The sequence below is a fragment of the Papio anubis genome, chromosome 14, assembly GCF_008728515.1.
Source record: "Papio anubis isolate 15944 chromosome 14, Panubis1.0, whole genome shotgun sequence".
Taxonomy (NCBI): Eukaryota; Metazoa; Chordata; class Mammalia; order Primates; family Cercopithecidae; genus Papio; species Papio anubis.
In genome coordinates, this window is record NC_044989.1 from 39729981 (window position 1) to 39751455 (window position 21475).

At 41.0% G+C, this 21475-nt stretch overlaps 1 long non-coding RNA gene across 2 annotated transcripts; it reads left to right on the top strand.

Moving 5' to 3' along the window:
• Positions 1–1811: 1811 nt before the first annotated feature.
• Positions 1812–16934, top strand: LOC108581607. Of its 2 annotated transcripts, XR_001894051.2 has the most exons (3): positions 1812–2613; positions 3482–3687; positions 16759–16934. It is a non-coding gene; the product is annotated as an uncharacterized LOC108581607 (long non-coding RNA). The 2 variants fall into 2 exon arrangements; XR_002516617.1 differs by having other exon boundaries at positions 1812–3687.
• Positions 16935–21475: the final 4541 nt, after the last annotated feature.

Here is a 21475-nt window from a genome sequence, read left to right on the forward strand (position 1 = left end):
TGTAATCCCAGCACTTTGGGAGGCCGAGGTGGGCCGATCATGAGGTCAAGAGATCGAGACCATTCTGACTAACATGATAAAAACCCGTCTCTACTAAAAGCCCAAAAATTAGCTGGGCGTGGTGGCGCATGCCTGTGATCCTAGCCACTCAGGAGGCTGAGGCAGGTTAATTGCTTGAACCCGGGAGGCAGAGGTTGTAGTGAGCCAAGGTCGCACCACTGTACTCCAGCCTGGCGACAGAGTGAGACTCAGTCTCAAAAGAAAAAATTATATCAATATTAATGTCCTGATTTCTATTGATATATAATAGTTGTACATATTTTTGGGGCACATGTGATATTTTGATATATGTATACAATGTGTAATGATCAAATCAGGGTAATTGGGATATCCATCACTTCATTTCTCTTTCTTTGTGTTGGGAACATTACAATGTTTTTCTTTTAGCTTTTTTGAGATATACAATAAATTACTGTTAACTATAATTTCCCTATTGTACTATTTAGTGTTATAACGTATTTTTTCTATCTAACTTTATTTCTGTGCACTTAACCGGGTTCTCTTGTTCCCCTCTCCCTACTTCCTTTCTCAACTTCTCATAACCACAGTTTTACTCTCTATCTCCATGAGATCCAGTTTTTAGCTCCCACATGTGAATGAGAACAGGCAATATTTGTCTTTCTGTGCCTGGCTTATTTCCCGTAACATAAGATCTTCCAGTTCCATCCATGTTGCTGCAAATGACAAGATCTCATTCTTTTTTAATGGCTGAATAACATTCCATTGTGTATATACACCACATTTTCTTTTTCCATTCATCCATTGATGGACACAAAGGCTGATTCTATATCTTTGCTATTGTATCCAGCAGTCAAATTACTGTATCATATATTCTATTTTTAATTTTTTGAGGAACCTTCATACCATTTTCCATAACGACCATACTAATTTGCATTCCCACTCACAATGTATGAGCATTCCCCTTTCTCCACACACTTGCCAGCATCTGTTTTTTTTTTTTTTTTTTTTTTTTTTTTAGTAATAGCCATTTTTTTTTTTTTTGAGACGGAGTCTCTCGCTCTGTCCCCCAGGCTGGAGTGCAGTGGTGTGATCTCGGCTCACTGCAAGCTCTGGCCTTCCGGGTTCACGCCATTCTCCTGCCTCAGCCTCCTGAGTAGCTGGGACTACAGGCTCCCGCCACCGCGCCTGGCTTATTTTTTGTGTGTGTGTTTTTAATAGAGATGGGGTTTCACCATGATCTCGATCTCCTGACCTTGTGATTCGCCCGCCTTGGCCTCCCAAAGTGCTGGGATTACAGGCGTGAGCCACCGCACCCGGCCAGTAATAGCCATTCTAATTGGGATAAGATGATATCTCACTGTGGTTTTGATTTACATTTCCCTGATGATTAACAGTGTTGGGCATTTTTTCATATACCTGTTGGCTATTTGTATGTCTTCTTATTTTTCACTTTAAAAATTTTTTTTCCTTTTTTTGTCTTAGTTCATTTTCTGTTGCTTATAACACCGTCTGTATGTCTTCTTTTGAGAAATGTTTGACCATTTTAAAATCAGAGTATCTGTTTTTGCATTTTGCTACTGATTTGTTTGAGTGCCTTAAATATTCTGGTTATTAACCTTTTATAGGAGAGATTGTTTGCAAATATTTTCTCCATTCTGTGGGTTGTCTTTTCACTTTGTTGACTGTTTCCTTTGCTGTGGCAGAAACTTTTTAGCTTGATATAATCCCGTTTGTCTATTTTTGCTTTAGTTGCCTGTGCTTTTGAGGTCTTATGCAAAAAATCTTTGCCCAGACCAATGTCCTGGAGCATTTCTCTAATGTTTTCTTCTAGTAGTTTTATAGTTTCAGGTCTTACATTTTAGCCTTTAATCCATTTTGAGTTGACTTGTATACATGGAGAAAGATGGGGATCTAGTTTCATTCTTTTGCATGTGCCTTTCAGTTTTCCCAGCACCATTTATTAAAGAGACTGTCCTTTCCCTAAGGGATGTTCTTGCCACCTTTGTTGAAAATGAGTTGGCTGCAAGTGTGTGGATTTATTCTGGGGTCTCTATTCTGTTTCATTGGTCTATTCCCTCATTTTCCCTTTTTCAGTTTTTCATAGCCTGATGAAGTAAATAGAGCATGAAAAATGATCCTCACTTTATAGGTGAAAAAATCAAAAGGCAGAAATGATAAATAAATCGCTTACACTCACATAACTGGTTGTTGCCATGGAAAAAGGCAGAACTCTTGCCTTCTGACTTCTTGGCCGTTGCTGCACTATGGTGCTCGTGAATAAATTTACCTCATATAGAGTGTTGTAGAGATGAGAGCAAGAGTAATATGATTGCCATAGAGATCAGTATAGGAAAGGATGCCAATTTCATGATAGAGGGGAATGACTCAGAGAAAGCCTTTGGTTCACCTCTAAGGACAAGGCCCATTAGCATAGATATATCCGATGTTCATGCAGGGGACATATTCTCACTAAAATTTGAATTTAAAAATCTCCAGGTCTTTCACAAATAACCAAATAGCATCACATTTCGAGGGCAGAAGACAATAACAGCCATCATCAGGAACATCTGTGGAATGCTCAATCTGGACCAGGTGCTGCATTAAGAGCTTTGTATCCATCATGTCCTTTAATAACCACCCTGTAAGGAAGGTACTAGGTCTGTTCTTGTTTTACAGCTGAGGAAATCGAAGCTTAAGTGGTTTGTCGAGGTCTTAAAACTAATAAACCACAGAGCTGAGAATGAACCCAAGCAGCCTGTCCCCAAAGCCCATGTGTTTCCATGACATTATTTCCAGCTCCTGCGTATCAACTGTAATGTCTGTGAGGCAGAGGAATGGGGGTGGACCTGACCCTGAAGATTGAGTTCAGTGGTTAGACGGCATCTGAGAAGGCAGATTCCAGAGGGGCAGCCTCAGTAAAAGGAGCCTGGAACCCACCAAGGCTTTTCTCCTGCGGCCTCTCCTGCAGTGCTGTGTCTCAAGAGACAAATCTGTTGGTAAAGAGCAGCCGAGTATCAAGGAACAAACTATGATTTTTTCACCTCTGTTTCCCTCTTGTTCAGAAGTTTATTTCTGCTTGTCGGTTCCTTTTCAGAAGTGATTTTCTAGATCTTGATGTGGTCGCCAGTAGAATTAGGTGTCCATCTTCCTGAATTTTTAGCATGTTTTCTAACTTTAGAAGACTGCTTCTGAAGAGACAAATAAAATATTCCTTAGACATGGATGTGCAGAGGCTTCTCTCAGTGGAGTGTGCTTTCTGTTCATCCCCACATCCTGCCTCAGTTCCTAAAGCATAGGTGAGAAGTGAAGCCAGAGCTGTTCTCCTGAGAACCCATCATTTGTTCTCTGGGGACCTGATTCATTCCTTGTGACTCTCAAAAATGCTATGCAGCAGCCCTTTGAAATGAAATGCTTTTCTATTGAACCAGAAAATAATCACATCCTCCCATTTACTCTTTAGGGTACAAATTGATCTGACTTGATTTGTCAGAGAGCCAGAACTGCAGGCAAATAGACGCCAGAGAAATCAACCGATCTTTTAAGCCAGCAGTAATTGTTCCTCCTGTCGGCTGGCTAAATGAGTTGTATCTGGAGGAGATGCTCAGAATGAATCAGAATGCTCGAGGTGACAGAAACACAGAGCATTCCAAAGTGGGCTGTAACAGAGTAAGTGTTTCTTCATGTCTTACAAGGGTTTGGTTTCATGTTTTTTCCCCTTTCCCTCTTATTCTGTCTCCTGGGGCTAGTGTTATCTGGCAGAGACCAAGCTGATGCATGTATATAATAGCAAGGAATAGTAGTTTGTGTGGGGATGAGGGAAGGTGAGTATTAGCATATAATCCTAGAATATACTTACCTGTGTCTCAGTCACTAAACCCAGGAAGTTCCTATAGAATAGGCACCACCAAAGAGGCGGTAAAATACCTTTGCTGGCGAGCTGTCCATCTTTTTTTTTTTTTTTTTTTTTTTAGACAGAGTCTTACTCTGTTGCCTAGGTTGGAGTACAGTGGCACCCTCCCAAATAGCTGGGATTACAGGCATGTCCTACCACGCCCAGCTAATTTGTATATTTTTAGTAGAGATGGAGTTTCACCATGTTGGCCAGGCTGGTCTCAAACTCCTGACCAGTGATCCTCCTGCCTCGGCCTCCCAAAGTGGTGGGATTACAGGTGTGAGTCACTGTGCCTGGCCCCATTGTTTTTAAATTAAGAAAAAAAAAAAATGAAATAGTTTGAACATACAGGAAAACTGCAAAATATAATTTACACTCATGTACCGACTACCCAGAGTCATATTAGCATTGGTTCTCTTTTTTTTCTTCCTTTTTCCCTCTCTCGCTCTTTTCTTCCCTCCCTTCCTTCTTTTGAAACAAAATGTTGCAGTATAGCTAAATCTCCATTCTTTTATCACATTGTTTTATTTATTTATCTTCCTTTCCAGAGGGAGCTGATATCATAAGGTTAGAATTTATCTTTCTTGTTCATTAAAATTACCTTATATATATGCAGAAATAATATGCAGCACTCTTTGGGGGTAGGTTTTTAATATTAACCTATGTGGTATATTTTATATGTATTCTTTTACAACTTTTTTACATTTTTTGTTGGGATTTATCCATGCTGATACTAATAGGTCTAGTACATTTGTTTTAACTGCTGCATTGAATTGCTTTATATGACTAACCTCAACTTTATTTAACTTTACTCTGTTATGAACATGTTTTTTCCTACTATAAACAATGCTGCAATACTTGTGAGATCTCTTCAGGCCCAGGTGTAAGGTTTTTTTCTACAGGGTGTATATTTAAGAGTGGAATTGCTAGGTTACAAGATTGGCTTTTCTTCAACTTTACTAGCTATTATCAAATTGTTAAACTGTGCACTTAAAAATAGTTTATACAGCATCCCCCTAAAGGATAGACCAAAAAGGAATAAGATGTAGGAATCGAATAGCAAAAAGATGTAACAAAAAAACTAGTTCAGTAAAGCACATTATGTTTGTTTTCTGTAACCTGGTCCATGATCTTTCTGGTTGTATTTCCTTTCTTGAAATAAGACTCTAATGCAATCTGTATCCTACGTGAGGTAAAATAGTGCCTGAACTACCATCTCTATACTATTCCACCATAAATAGACAAGGCAAGTAGCTGGGTAAGAGCTCCTAAGTTATCCTTCTGAGCTCCAGACTTTCATTCCATAACTTTATCTTCAGACTTTGTTGCAATATGTGCCCAGGTTGGGAAAGTAGCTTCATTTTGTAATCACCCATAAAATCTGAAGAAAACCAGGTCTTAAAAAAGGTGGAATGTACCAATCCCCTGGAGGATATCAGAGTATCTGGTACAGGTCACAGAAACCTCTGACCATCAGAAATAGAAATGAAAAAAGATCTTTATTTCATGGTGTAACCAGCTTGTGAGTACACATTTGGACACACTCATTTTGATGCTTCCATTTACAGTGGTTCTAAACCCTATAGGCTTATGCTAAACTTCCACCACCTTCCCCTCAGAGGCATCCCCCCAGTTATTTCAAGGGGGTCCCCAAGGTGTTGGCTCATCACATGTGCTGAGAAACACGTTTGCTTGTGTGATGCCTTGGCTTCTTTGTCAGGGGACTGTACCCTGGGTTGGCCCTCAGTGAGAATAGGACTCCATTAGGCACATCCATATTCTTCCCTTCTTAGGAAGCCAGAGCTATCCGTATGCATGGCAGGGTTGGGATAGGGTGAGAAGGGGAGCAGGACCTTTTCTCTAGCTCTCCTCTCGGGCTCTAAAGCAGCACACATGTACCCAGCTTTGCTCAAAGCCTCCCTTCTGCTTCTGCACAATTCCTCATGTTTTTGAGATTCAAAATTATTTTTTTGCCACAGGGTTGGAGTCGGGGTGGGGAAAATGTTACTCCATTCTCGCTATTGTCACCCTATTTCCTGTCTCTCCTCCTAGGCACTGTGTCTCAGTACTCTCCCAACTTGGTCCCCAGGCAGTGAGCGCTTCATGGCCAGGGAGAGATAGGACTGAACCCTTGTACCTTCAAACATATCTAAATCCCTGTTGCAGTTCAGGTGAGACAGCCTGCTAAATAGAGTCACTAAAGACACAAAGAGGCCCTTTGGGGGACATTCATTATTTTCCTCCCATGGCAGATCAGCAACAAAAGCACATGAAGACACCGGCCTTGTTTTGAATGGAGAACAGATCTGTGCATGTAAAGAAGAAATAGCTTGTTTGGGGCTAAATCAAACCTCTGAACATTTCTTTTTCTTTTTTTTTTTTTGACAGAGTCTCACTGTGTCACCCAAGCTGGAGTGCAGTGGTACAATCTTGGCTCACTGCAACCTCTGCCTCCCTGACTCAAGTGATTCTCCCACCTCAGCCTTCTGAGTAGCTGGGATTACAGGCATGTGCCACCATGCCCGGCTGATTTTTTGGTATTTTAGTAGAGATGAGGTTTCACCATGTTGCCCGGGGTGGTCTCGAATTCCTGAGCTCAGGCAGTCTGCCCACCTTGTCCTCCCAAAATGCTGGGATTACAGGTGTGAGCCACTGTGTGCCCAGCCCTCTGAACATTTCTTAAAACATGGAATCATGGCTGGACGTAGTGGCTCACGCTTGTAATCCCAACACTTTGGGAGGCCAAAGCAGGAGGATTGCTGAGCCCAGGAGTTCAAGATCAGCTTGGGCAATACAGCGAAACCTTGTCTCTACAAAATAATAACAAAAAAAGTAGCCAGGCATGGTGGTGCACACTTGCAATCCCAGCTACTTGGGAGACTGAGGCAGGAGACTTGCTTGAACCTGGGAGGTCAGGACTGTAGTGAACCATGATTGTACCACTGCACTCCAGCCTGGGCAATATAGTGAGACTTCATCCCAAAACAGAAAACAAAAACACACAGGATCACGTTTGAAGAGATCTTAGGTGTTATCTAGTTCACCATCCTGTCTATCTTGATTATCTACTGTTTTGTTACAAACCACCCTGAAATTTAATGACTTAATAGTGATTCATTGTTTTTCACAGTTCTGTGGGTTGGCTGAATGGTTCCTCTGCTGTTTTCACCTGGGCTGACTTATGTGGCTGTGTTGAATTGGAGCTTCCAGGATGGCCTCATTCATAGGTGTGGCAGATGGTATTGACTGTTGGCTGGGGTGCCTTGGTTCTCCTCTTAGCCTCTTATCCTCTGGAAGGCTTCCTTACATGGTGAGTCTCAGGGCAGCACTTAAAGAGGATGGAAGCTGCAAGGCCTTTGGAACTCATACAACCACATTCTTGTCACATTCAATTGGTCAAAACAAGTCAGAAGGCTGGCCCAGAGTCAAGATGGAGAAATAGACTCCACTTCTTGATGGGAGTTGTTGCAAAATATTGTGGCCACTCAATCCCAGCTATAGCATCTCTGATGGTTGTTCTAATTAAATAAGGCTAGTGAAGGGCTTCTTTTTCTTTCTTGAGACAACTTGTTTCATGTAGACCACCCACAGTCTTTCCTTTTGGATGAACACCTCTTTGGTTCAAAATAAGCATCAAGGTCTCACGCATCCTTATTCATTACTGGGGATATGAAACCTGGAGGAGATGAAAAAGGAAATTGTACCTTTAGGACACATGCATGGAATAACTTATTTTTGTCTAAGTTACACTTGAGCTAGATGTGCCTGCTGGGGAGGTACCCTTGTTCTGGCTAAGCTGGGCCAGTGTAGAGCTGAGGGGCAATAAAACAAATGAGCTGATTGCACCTGTCTCTGGCGTAGATTTTAAGGGAGAAAGAGAAAGGGGGTCCTTGAGATTTCTGTGCTATTCAGCCTAGTTCACTAAAGCAGGAGAACAGAGAAATTAGTTGGAGAGGAAGCCCTGGTCCAGAATAAAGGGTGCCCAGGGCTAAAAATCTCAGGAAATTTTGTGTTGTCGTAAGTATCTGGATGGCATGCAGATCCAGGGGAAGCAAGAGGATGCAAACATACTTTTGGTTTAGTGCTCTGTTACTCACAGTGTGTTCATTGGGTCACCAGGAGAATCTTGGGCCCACTGCATTTTAATAAGATCACCAAATAACTCATCTGCTCATTAAAATTTGAGACGCACTGACTTAGACAGCCTTCCCCCAGTGAGAGGACTCAGGTAAATCTGGCCTTAGTTCCAAAAAAGAACTAGGTTTGGTACCACTCAAGGTTTTCCGGGAACAGAGAGGACCCAGCCTTACTGTCTGTAGGTACCTGCAAATCGTGGCCCTTTTTTCTAAGCAGGGCTTTTAAGCTTTTTTTTTTTTTTTTTTTTTTTTACAGTTTTAATGAGATATAATTCACATACCATGCAATTCACTATTTAAAAGTGTACAATTCAATGGTTTTAAAAAAATATTCACAGATATGTATAACCACCACAGTCAACTTTAGAACATTTTCATTATCTCGAGAAGAAATCCCATATTCTTTAGCTATCACCTACCTCCCCACTCTCCTATCCCTAATCTCCCCAGTTTTTAGTAGCCATTAATCTACTTTCTGTCTCCATATATTTCCCTAATCAGGACGTTCATGTGAACGGAATCATATAGTATGTGGTTCTTAACCATTTTTTTTGGGTAATGGACACCCATTGAAACTCCCGGAAGCCACAAACCTGCTCCCCAGAACACACATGACGAGTATATTCACCCAAAATTTCATGAATACTCTGAATGCTTAGTTTAGAGAGCTGAGCCTAGATTAAGAACTCATGCCCTGTGGCCAGTCAAAGCAGATAGTTGTAAGTGGGTCCAGATCTAATTGGAGCAACATTGACAGGGATGGGACTGCACAGGGATAGGTCATACAAGGTCATCATCACTCCAAGGTAGAAAGTGACTAAAGCAAAGGACAGGCACCAAGTGTTGACAGAGCTAAAGGAACTGTGTTTGTAACACATAGTTTGCCAAGGAGGGGGAGATGGTGAACAGATGTGTCATTTGCAATTATTCCTAAAGATGTTAATTATGCAAATGGATCTCTGATTAGGGTTCTAAAAAAAGAACCCTATACATTACAGGGTGTTGGATGTGTACAATCAAGCATGCTTGCTGACTGTTCCTCCAGGTAGTCACTGTTCGTGCCAGATTTACCACCTGCAGCTCTTGTTTTCAACGTGAACTGGAAAGGGGTTCTGAGGGCACTTTCCAACTACAGAATATTAAAGTTGGAAAGTGATATCTGAGCTCATAGAGTACAGCTCTGTCTCTGTTCAGAGGCAGAAACTGAGATCCAGAGAAATTATGTGACTTGTCACTAGCAGAGCAAGGATAAGAGCCTATGTCTTTTATATCATCGATTCCCTTTCCCTTGCCTTATTGCTTCAAACAGGATATAAGTCAACTCTCAATTTTCTGGTCAGGGTCTACCTTAAATCTATGTGGAGCGAAGGCCAAGGGAATGATGTGAACAAAATATTTCTCTCACCTACTCAGCAAGTGCATGTGAGTGTGTGTGTTTGTAGGGGAAGGAAGAGGGGGAGTAAGTGACTGGGATAACGCAAAGGCTATATTTTATTTATTTATTTATTTATTTATTTATTTATTTTTGAGATAGTGTCTTGCTCTGTCACTCAGGCTAAAGTGCAATGGCGTGATCTTGGCTCACTACAACCTCCACCTCCCAGGTTCAGGCAATTCTCCTACCTCAGCCTCCTGAGTAGCTGGGATTACAGGTGCCTGCCACCAAGCCCAGCTGATTTTTGTATTTTTAGTACAGATGGGGTTTCACCATGTTGGCCAGCGTGGTCTCGAACTCCTGACCTCAGGTGATCCTCCCACCTTGGCCTCCCAAAGTGCTGGGATTGCAGGTGTGAGCCACTGCGCCTGGCCAAAATTTTAGACCATGCTATTGGTCATCTGTGACTATTGAAATTAAATTTAATAAAAATGAAATAAAATTTAAAAATCAGTTCCTCAGTTGCAGTCACATTTCAAATGCGCAGTAGCTACTTGTGGATAGTGGCTATCATATTGGATAATACAGAACATTTTCATCACTGTAAAGTCCTATTAGACAGGGATTTCTAGAATTTAGAGCCAGATTTTCTAGGTCTGAATCCTAGTCCCAGAACTTATGCTAAAAGCTTGCCTGAGTTATTTAATGTTCCCAAGCCTCAGTTTCTTTATCTGTAAAATGGTATCTGCCTCAGTGGTTTGCTATGAAAATTATGAATGTAAATAAGAAAACATGTATCAAGCTCTTAGCAAAAGAACCTTATGCTTACTAAGCACTAAATAAATGATCATCAGTAAGTAGCCTAGCTTCATGCTTAGACTGTGCAGTTGGCTGGGCATGGTGGCTCATGCCTGTAATCCCAGCACTTTGGGAGGGTGAGGCAGGTGGATCACTTGAGGTCAGGAGTTTGAGACCAGCCTGGTCAACATGGCAAAACCCCATCTCTACTAAAAATACAAAAATTAACTGGGCGTGGTAGTGCACACCTATAATCCCTGCTACTCGGGAGACTGAGGCAGCAGAATCGGTTGAACCTGGGAGACAGGTTGCAGTGAGTCGAGATTGTGCCACTGCATTCCAGCCTGGGTGACAGGGCGAGACTCCATCTCAAAAAAAAAAAAAAAAAAAAAAAAAAGAAAAAGAAAGAAAGACAAAAGACCGTGCAGTTTCTTCTAATTGGAATGATGCAACTTTTTCTCTGGAAGAGTAAGAAGTTACTTGCCCGGGGCACTGGGACTCCAGGAAGGCTAAGTCATGGTTGGGTTACAGTGGAAGGAGGTTGGGGCCATGGGGAAGGAGGTGGGAAGAGACTGGGGTGGAGGGAGGATGATCAGAGTCCTGGAGACCAAGAAGATAAAGTGGCCTGAGTTGTGAGAAGTGACAGAGAGCTGTGAAGATCACTCTATCTCACAAGTTTGTCAAGAGCCGGCCAGACAAATGCCTGTGTGGTGAAGACCTCAGTCTATCAGTCTGCGTTGCCCTGGAGAACGCCTCACCGCCTCAAGTCCACTGTATTAACTGCTTGTCTGCTTGTCCACCAGAGGGAGGCAAGGGGAAGGAGAGAAAGGAATCTTAAAAGCTCAGCTGGTTCTTTGTTGGCAACTCTGGTCAAGGTTTGCTGGGAGGGAAGCTGAAGTTCCTGATGAGATGAGACTGCCTTTCACACAAGCTCCCAGGTCTCAGCTGTGTTTTCCTGGAACCCGTTACCTCAGTAGAGAGGACCCTTCCAAAATGCTGTGTGTTCTTAAAAGAGTCATACTTCATGGCCTCTCAGGGGGGCTAGGACAATTTTCACACCTGGCTAAAAGCTGTGCCAGCCCTCAGCAACCCCAAAGCTCAGGTTCACACGCACAGAACACAGAGGGTGCAAGTGGAGAGTGGTGGCCGTCACCCCGGTGATTTAGCCGCATGACTGGCTGCTCTGCAGCGTCATTTGCTCTGCCAGGGCTCATAAAGCATTGTGTGTGGCATTGGGAGGAGATATTAAAAAAACCACTCGGCTGGGCGCGGTGGCTCACGCCTGTAATCCCAGCACTTTGGGAGGCTGAGGTGGGCGGATCACGAGGTCAGGAGATCAAGACCATCCTGGCTAACATGGTGAAACCCCGTCTCTACTAAAAATACAAAAAATTAGCTGGGCATGGTGGCGGCCGCCTGTAGTCCCAGCTACTCGGGAGGCTGAGGCAGGAGAATGGTGTGAACCCGGGAGGCGGAGCTTGTGGAGAGCAGAGATTGTGCCACTGCACTCCAGCCTGGGCGACAGAGCGAGACTCTGTCTCCAAAAAAACAAAACAAAAAATCATTCATTTTGCCCTTAGGAAAATTTTCAAGTAATTCCGGAGCTACTGAGCCAAGGAACAAAGGGAGCTTAGTGTGATAGAGGGGAAAGAATACTACAAATGGAAATGTATTTTTTAAAAAAATAGAGACAGGGTCTTGCTCTGTTGCCCAGGCTGGAGTGCAATGGCACAATCATAGCTCGCTGCAGCCTTGAACTCCTGGGTTCAACTCATCCTCCCACCTCATTCTCCTGAGTACCTAGGATTATAGGAAAGTGCCACTGTGCCCAGCTAATTTTTTTAAATTTTTTTTTTATAGAGATGGTGGGGCCGGGGGTATCCCTGTGTTGCTCAGGCTCGTCTTGAATTCCTGGCCTCAAGCAAGCCTTTCACCTCAGCCTCCCAAAGTGCTGGGATTACAGACATGACTGTGCTCGGTCTGGAAATATATTATATTCCTTAGTCTGTCATTAATTAGCAGTGTGACTTTGGGGCAGTTGCTGCAATTTTTTGGTCTCCTCATTCTCATCAGGGATAAATTTAAGCTGATGGACTAGGGGATTTTAATGTTTTCCTCCATTTCTAGAATTCTGAGATTGCAATTCCCATGTAGGGAAGTGATTATGCCACAGAGGATGATTCTTTCATTAGAGTTGTCAAATGAAAGTGTAAGATGACCAGTTTAATTGGATTTGAGGAAAACAGTAATTTTTTTAGTGTGAGTATATCCCATGCAATATTAGGGATATGCTTACACTACAAGATGATTTGTTGTTTATGTGAGATCCAAATTTAACTGAGCATTCTGTACTTTTTCTGGCAACCCCTGCCTTCCACCAAACATGTCTGCCCCACAGACATTTCTGCTTCTCTCCATCTTCTCACTGGCATGTCCTGATAGAAAGGAACTGACTAATCTGGTTGGCCAGAATTTGTAACATTCCTTGGCCGCATTTGATTGACAGGGAGAACTGTGTCTACGGCAGAGCACTTGGCTTCCCCATTGAGCTTTACTGCCTGGACACAGGAACCATGTGCTCTTTTTCCCTTCGCTCTGTCTTGGGAGAGCCCCCAGAACATGGATACCCATGGGAAAGAGGCGGGAACTCCTGCCTTTGTCCTGACCCTGCGGCCTTCATTCATTCCAATGGTCAAGTGAATGGACTTGCAGTTAGCTCCGCAGGCCCATTGATCATAGGCATGCCAGAACGCTTAGGTCCCAAGGCAGAGATTTGGAATGGGAACAGAGGCACCATTTATCCTAACATTTAATCTTGTATTCTCTAGTGTAGCTTATACCAGTGAACACTGGATTTGGAGGCTTATAGGATGTTTGCTGGCCTAGTCATAAACTAACTTTTGGTTCCCACTGGGCTGGTGGATTTCCATGTTTTCCCATTTGACCTAGAAGGGAAGAGCTTTGATACTTAGGTCCCAAGCCTCTTATATTATTGCTTTCTCTACAAATCAGACTCATTGGCCCATCTTGATTCAGCCTCACTGATTGCAAAAAAGAAAAAGAAAAAGTGGATGGCATGTGAAATCATTAGAATGCATGGAGTAGGAGGACGGGATCAACTATAGGTCATCTTGGGACGACCTCTTACTTTTAGGAATGATCTTGGAGCTTTATGTTGTAAATAACTGCTTGCTGTAAGAAAAATACAGGGGGGGAGACTTAGTCTTATTATGCAGCATTTCCAGTTACAGACTTTAACAATGAGATGCTTATCAGAAGATACTGCTGGAGATCTTTTGCCAGCGGATGCTATCATCATAGTCACTGGGATTTTCATAGCTCAGGCCCTTATTTCTTGCCTGGACCTTGGCTGCATGCAGCATTGTAACTCCATGCCTCCTGTACTTGGCTTTCCTAAACGCAGAACTGATTATGACTAAAAAAGCTTACCCTTTCCTACAGAAGCAAGTCCAGACCCCATAGCATGGCACAAAAGCATTCCCAGGCTGCTTTGACATTTCCCGCATTGCCACTTTTCTCCCACTACCAGACTCCCAGCTCCTGGGCACACTACGTATTCCCAGATAACCTTTAAGTGATCACCCAAATATTCTCCTTCGTATCTCCAAGACCTTGTTCATGCTGGTCCTTTTGTTTCTAATGCCCTACCTCTTGTCTTTCTGGCAAACATTTTCTTTTCTTTTCTTTTCTTTTCTTTTTTTGAGATGGAGTTTCACTCTTTTTGCCCAGGCTGGAGTACAATAGCGTGATCACGGCTCACCGCAAACTCCGCCTCCCGGGTTCCAGCGATTCTCCTGCCTCAGACTTCCGAGTAGCTGGGATTACAGGCGTGCAACACCATGCCTGGCTAAGTTTTGTATTTTTAGTAAAGATGGGGTTTCTCCATGCTGGTCAGGCTGGTCTCGAACTCCCAACCTCAGACGATCCATCCACCTTGGCCTCCCAAAGTGTTGGGAGTTACAGGCGTGAGCTACCGCGCCAGCCAAACATTTTCTTTTGAGTATTAATTCAAGTGTCAGCTCTCCAAAGACTTGTTGAATTCCTCTCTCCCTGGCAGAATTCCTGTCCCCCTCCTCTGTGTGCTCAGACTCCACCATCCTGCATGGTGATGATTGGGCCAGGTATCTATTTCTCCCATGGGTCTAAGAGCTCCCTGAGGGCAAACAGCTTGTCTCATTCATCTTTGCATCTCCTCTTCAATATCACAGGCTTCTCCTTTTCCTCTATCACAGATCCTGGCACAGCAGGGGCATTCAATAAGTGATTGTTGCATAAATGAAGACCTCAGAATATGGTCCAGATATCTCATATTTAAGTTGTTTTAATTAGGTGGTGTGTGTGAATTGTCAGACCAAATAAATCTTCAGGGTGGAAATGATTGAATTGAAATATTAGTGTAGGAACATACTGCAGCTCATAAAAACCAAATAGATACTGTAATTTAAAGAGTAGGATATTAAATCTTTATCTCAAAGCACAAATCAGAATAGTGCCACAGCATGAAACATTTGTAATAGGCTAACATTAGCATTTAGTATTAGCACGCAGTAACCCTTCCTTCTTTGAAGTAGAGAATGCCTTTTTGGTATCAAACAACATCTCATCAACATATGCATTATGATTTATGGGAGGGATTTTTTTCCTTGTTATGTAAAATTCTTCGGATCAGCAAAATATCTCTGTTGGCAAGTACTTTGTGAGAGGCTGTGAGACTGATCACAGGGATAAAAAGTATTTATTTGGTACTTTGCCTAAATGAAATCTGGAGTGACAGCTCTTCTAACATTTTATTTCCTTCAATACACATTGGGCATAAATGCAGCTCTCAAAGTCTAAGGACCTTAAAGGCAAAACCACAAAGCTGGAAGCACTCTAGTGAAGGAGCACTGGACTTGGAGTCAAGATTTTAGTCCCAATTTTGTTACTAACCAGCTGTGTGATCCTGAGGAAGTCCCATAACCTCTGAGAGCCTCTGGTTTCTCCATCTTTACATCGAGTGTTGTAGTGTATGATCTCTGAAGGTATTTGCTCCATCACTTTGATTCCACATGCTCGTCTGCAGAGACAGATTTACTGTGACTTTAATGAAGCGGAAGCTTCAGGGCTCTTTACTTGCTCAGCTCCTTCCAAAAGCCCCGTGAGAGGCCCCATCAATGTCTTTTACATGGTCACATATTTTTGCAAAGTTTCAAAAGTAAGATTTTTTTACTGAAATTGGTTAAGACAGCTGTCTCTTTTTACTCCCTCCTCCTCATCACAAATCTTCAGGTGCAGGTGGGCCTGAAAGTGACAGCAGGCATTTTTGGAACGGAGTTGGGGCTATGTCGATTTTGGAAGGGAAACTGAGTTGGGGATGTGTTGATTTGGGGTTGGTGGGTATATCTTTTGTAGTTTATAGCTACTCTGTATACAGTTACACTGTTACTAGCCATCCTAGTATAGGTATGGCTTCCAGGAATACTTCTACCGCCCACTGTGCAGGTTCCCCCAGCACTGTGGCATGAAGGTGCAGGGTATTATGGGAGTAGGTACTTGTCCTACAATACCTGGCACTAGAAGCATGTGGGGAGTGGAAAAGAAACAAGATTTGAAATGGATAGAGCCAGAAGCAAAGCTGTGGAAAATTCTCCCAATCATCAGACATACAAAATTGGTAAATGGATGACTCAGTTCACAATGATAACTAAACAAAATGAAAATATTCTTCTGTCAGGAGTATATGCAGTAATGCAACATGCACAATTATAAACACATTCTTAATTTTTTTGATGGTAATTGCTCAGAATAGAATCCACCAGAATTCTTGTGTTTGTAAGGACAAAAATCTTTAATAATATGATGAAAAGTCATTCTGTGTGTGCTGTTTCAGGTTTTATGTATCTCAAAATGTCTTAGTATATTTGATGCATCTTTTCTTGACAAATTCTGGTGGTTTTAGGTGAAATGGCATGCAATTTTGACACAATGAAACAGGAAGTCCTGAAGAAACAAGGGTTCTAGAGACAGAACTCCCATGTTCATCAGTATGGTAGCAATAGATGTAGTATAAGGGTAATTTGATCCTACTATTATGTAGCTCAATATATTTGTATTATATTGTATAATATAATTGTATACAATATATTATATTTGCAATTTTAAAATGTGTCTCTTTTCTTTTTTTTTTTTTTGAGACGGAGTCTCACTCTGTCACCCAGGCTGGAGTGCAGTGGTGCGATCTCGGCTCACTGCAACCTCTGCCACCCGGGTTTAAGTGATTCTTCTGCCTCAGCATCCCAAGTAGCTGGGATTACAGGTGCCTGCCACCACGCCTGGCTAATCTTTGTAGTTTTCCTAGAGACAGGGATTCACCATGTTGGTCAGGCTGGTCTTGAACTCCTGACCTCATGATCCACCCACCTCAGCCTCCCAAAGTGCTGGGATTATAGGTGTGAGCCACCGCGCCCAGCCTAAAATGTGTTTTACTTGTTCTTGTTTGTGCCTTAATTTCAGATGAATTTTGTTTTTATTTTCAGAGTGGTTGATCATACTATAAAACTTAAATGTGAAGGGAAGGCTGGAACATACTGGAAACTGAAGACCTGACAAAAAGAAGAAACTTTTAGGGACAAGCAGAAACTTCAAAATGTTGAGAACTCTCTTGTATCATAATAGAAGATAAAAACTCTGATGGTCACACTCATAAAGACAACAAACAAACAAAAACCCAGAATCACAAAAGCAAACAAAATGTAGGTAAAACAATAACAGAAGAGGTAAAGAAATTTATGTGAATTGGAACACTCTGGGGCACGGAACAGAAGAGGAGAAGAAACATGAAAGTAATGCTCTGCACAAGGATGTCTGAGTGTCCTTGATTCCAAGGGTATTTAAAATTAGCCACTGGATGAGAACCATGAAATGCCATTACTCTTACAGCTCCCATGAAAGACACTGGATGGAGCTTATCCTGACTGGACCAAACTCTAAAAAATTTTACATGATATTATAATGAGTTGAAAGTTGAACAAAAAAACAACGCTTTTCTAGATTACCAAGAATAAAACACAAATTTCTAGCTGACTGAATTAATTCTCATCTCTCTATAGAAAGATCATATATTTTTTTTTATCATGCAAAGAGATAGCTAAAAACTTAGGAAAATATAGAAGTGTGTTAGGCAGCTCATGAGTAAATGGGTTTTTTCCTTTTTTCCTCTGGCATTTTGTGATGTTTGCGGTACTTTTCGGCTTTTAAAAATTCGTATTTAATCAGGATTTATTACTTCATTGTAAGTAAATATTAAATTTATACTCAATCTTTGTAATTTTGTATATTTTTTGGTAAAAAGAACTCCCCAGATTATATAAGCTTTAGGCCCCACAAAATCTAGACCTGTTGTTGTATCCTTCTAGAGCAGTGTTTCTCAAACTTCAATGTGCATTTAAATCTCCTGGGGCTCCTGTTAAAATATAGCTTCTGAGATGATGCATTTCTAACAAACTCCCAGGGCTGACACTGCCCATCTGGGGATCACACTTTGAGAATCAAAGCTCTGGAACAATGGTTCTTACCTGGCTGTGCATTGGGATCACTTATAGTGCTTTTGGAAAATACATTGTGTCCAGGTCCCACCCCATTCTCAGTAGGCTTGGAATGGGGTCCTACACTTTTTTTTTTAACTCCACAGTTTGGGAAAGAAGAACTTTCATATATTGTTGGTGGGAGTACAAATTGATACAGCCAATTTTCAGCTTGATTTGGCAATATCTTCCTTGGAGAAATCAAAAGCCAGTTGGCAAGGCAATCTGAAAAAGGCATTTACTGATTCCCACCCCATGGTCACAAAGCAGATATAGAAGAATGGGCTTTGGCTGAAATACATGATGGGCACAGGTATATTCTCTATAATCTAGTAGTTCCACTTCTAAAAATGTATCCTAGTAGCATTATACATATCAAGACTACATATAAAGTTATTCAATTCCATATTACTTATAGTAGGGGAAGACTAAAAGCAGTCTACATGCCCATCAATGGATTATTCAAATTATGGAACACTTTTCCAATGACATAACAATAGCTAATCTTAGTTAAGCAATTATTATGTTATGTAAGGTAGACATTGTTCTACCTTATTTATAAGTATTAACTAAATTAGTTTTTATAACTATCATATTTCCATTTTACAAATGGCCTAATTTATATTATTGGCATGGGAAGATGTCCAAGGACATAATAAGCAAAAAGCAAGTAGCAGAACATTATGTATGATATATTATGCATCACCATTATAATACACTAAAAGGTAATTCACTTGAATCTGATGCACACTCCCCGGTAGGTAACAGCTGATCTAGTATAAAAATGAAAGAACATTCTGTTACCTCAAACAAGCTGTCTTCATGCAATTTAGTTGACTGGTAGCACTTTCAGAAGAAGACAGAGTAAAAATGGTTGGGTCAATTTGGTGGTGTAGAGTATTCTATCGATCAATGGTCAAAAGAGTAGTCATTCTGAGTGATCTTTAACATTAGGGTTGATGGAAGAAATGACCCATAGATGTCCCTACATCTCATTTCTCTTAGGACACACACTTGGGAGAAATCGTCCAGTGCACTTTGTCCAGGCCTTTCACTTGTACCAACTACTTTGCATTATGCTGTTTTCACTTGAGTGGTTGCGCCTTCTAGTCCACAGCAAAGTTTTTTTTTTAATGTATATTTTTTCCCAACACTTTATTATGGGAATTTTCAAACACACAGAAAAGATAAAAGAAATTTACAGAGAATACTCATGTATCTATCAGTTAGATTCTACAGTTAACATTTCACTATACTAGTTTTTTTTGCGTATCTATTTATCTCCCCTTGCATCCATTGATCCACTTCATCTTTAGGATGCATTTCAAAGCAAGTTGCTGACATCAGTACACTTCCCCCTCAAAACTTTAGTATGTGCATCAATAACCCTAGTTTAATATTTGTTTATTCTTTTTCTTTCCTTTTGAAGTAAAATTTATACACAAGGAAATGCACATATCTTAAACTTCCATCAAGAAAGAACATTACCATACCTGAGAGTATCCTCATGCTCCTCCGCTGGGGTACTCCCTGCCTCTCCACACCAATCCCCCCAGGTAACAACTGTTCTGATATCCCCCTTACCATACATACCTGCTCTAGAACATCACATAAATGGAATGATACAATATGTCTTTTGTATAAGCTTTATTCCACTCAGCATAATGTTTTTGCCATTCACCCACATTATTGATCATATTAGTACCTTGCTCCTTCTTATTATTGAGTAGTATTAGATTGTATAAACATAGCATAGTCTATTTTCCTATTTTGATGGATATGTTGGCTTGTTCTGATTCTTGCTTATTATGAATAAAACTTCTGAGTATTCTTGTACAAGTATTTTTATGGGCATACATTTTCATTTCTCTTGGCAAAATACCTAGGAATGGAATTGCTGGGTCATAGGGTATACTTTTAGGTTTGTAAGAAACTGTCAGATCTCTTCCCAAAGTGGTTGTAACATTTTACACTCCTACTAACAGTGCATGGGAAGCCAGTTTCTCTACATCCTCTCCAACATTTGGTGCTGTCAATCTTTAGCCATTTTTATGGTTGTGTAGTGTTATCTAATTGCAGTTTTAATTTGCAGATCCCTGAATGTGTGTAGGTGTATATATGTGTGTATTATATAATATATATTATTGTTTCTTTCATTTATTTCGAAGTAATTTCAGAGTTTCCAGAATAATACCAAGAACTCCTGTACTCCCTTCACCAGATTATCCAGTTGTAATGTTTTATTGCATTTGCTCCATTGCCCATTCTCTACTTATACCTGCGTTCGTGTTTTTCTGAACCTTTAGAGATGAAGGTGAAAAAAGATGCGTTATCACCACCTTCCCATTCTAGTATGCATTTGCCCCAAATAAAGACATTTTTCTATAGAATCAGCATATGATCCTTCATATCAGGTTATCAACAGTAGTATAATACTGTCCAGTCCACAGACCCCATTCAAATTTTGCCAATGAGCCCCCAAATCTCTGCTTTTTCTTTGTGTTCCAGGATATTATCCATGAGCCTATGTTTCATTTAATTGTCATGTTTCTTTGGATTCCTTCAAACTGCTACAGCTTCTGTGTCTATGCCTGTCTTCCATGTGCTTGACAGCTTTGAAGAGTACAGGTCCTTCATTCAGTTGAATGACCTCCAAGCCGGGTCCACCAGATGTTTCATCATGGTTTTACTGAGGTTATACATTCTGGGCAGTAATTCTACAGAAATGCTGCTTTGTTTTTCTCAGTGCCTCACACCCAGTGGCACATGGCACCTCTTCCATCACCACTGGTGATGCTCACCTCGATTGCTTGACCATGTTTTCTGCCAGCTCCCTCCTCCTTAGATTCAACATTTTGCCTTTTGCAACTTATTTGTGTTTTGTGGGAACATATTTTCATTTCTGAAATTAGTCAATATCCTGTTCCTTATCAAACTTCCAACTCTGGTCTTAGCATCCATTGACTGAATCAACTGCCTTTATGTAAGTTTCCACATGATGAGTGTCTATTTCCATCACTGGTTCTATTTTTATGAGTTGGTATTTTACTATAAGAAATAGCATATTATTTTCCATGCTTAAACTACTGCCAATTTGACCCTTTCAAGCTGGTTCTTGTGTCCTTTTGACATATCCCCGTTGTTCATTGAGCATTTCCTTATTTTCTGGCATAAGAAGATGTTCCAAGTGCAACTTGTATATTACCTGTTTCAGCCCTGGAATCAGTCATTTTTCTAAGGATCCTTGGTTTCTTTTAATAAAGGATACTATTTAGAAGCCAAGATCTGGCTAATCAGTATGTTAATTGCTGCTGGGGTATCATGGCTTTTAGGCCTATTCAGTGCACAGAGCTAGGAAAAAAACAAATTTTTCATGTCTGTCTAGTTACATATGTATGTATTTATACAGCTATATGATTTCTATATCAGTCTCTGTGTATGTTATACATACATATAATAAAAGCATAAGTCCATACCAATACCCCTATTTTGATCCAACCCCTCAGGATTATTTTCTAGATTTCCCCTTCTGGTATTTATAAATACCAACTTTAGTAATGAGGATTTGGCTCCTACTATCTTCAATATAGTTACTTATTTACTTAATCTCCCAATGACATTGCTGTCTCTTCTGCCCACCACCTCCACATCTTACCTCCTTCCTAACCTA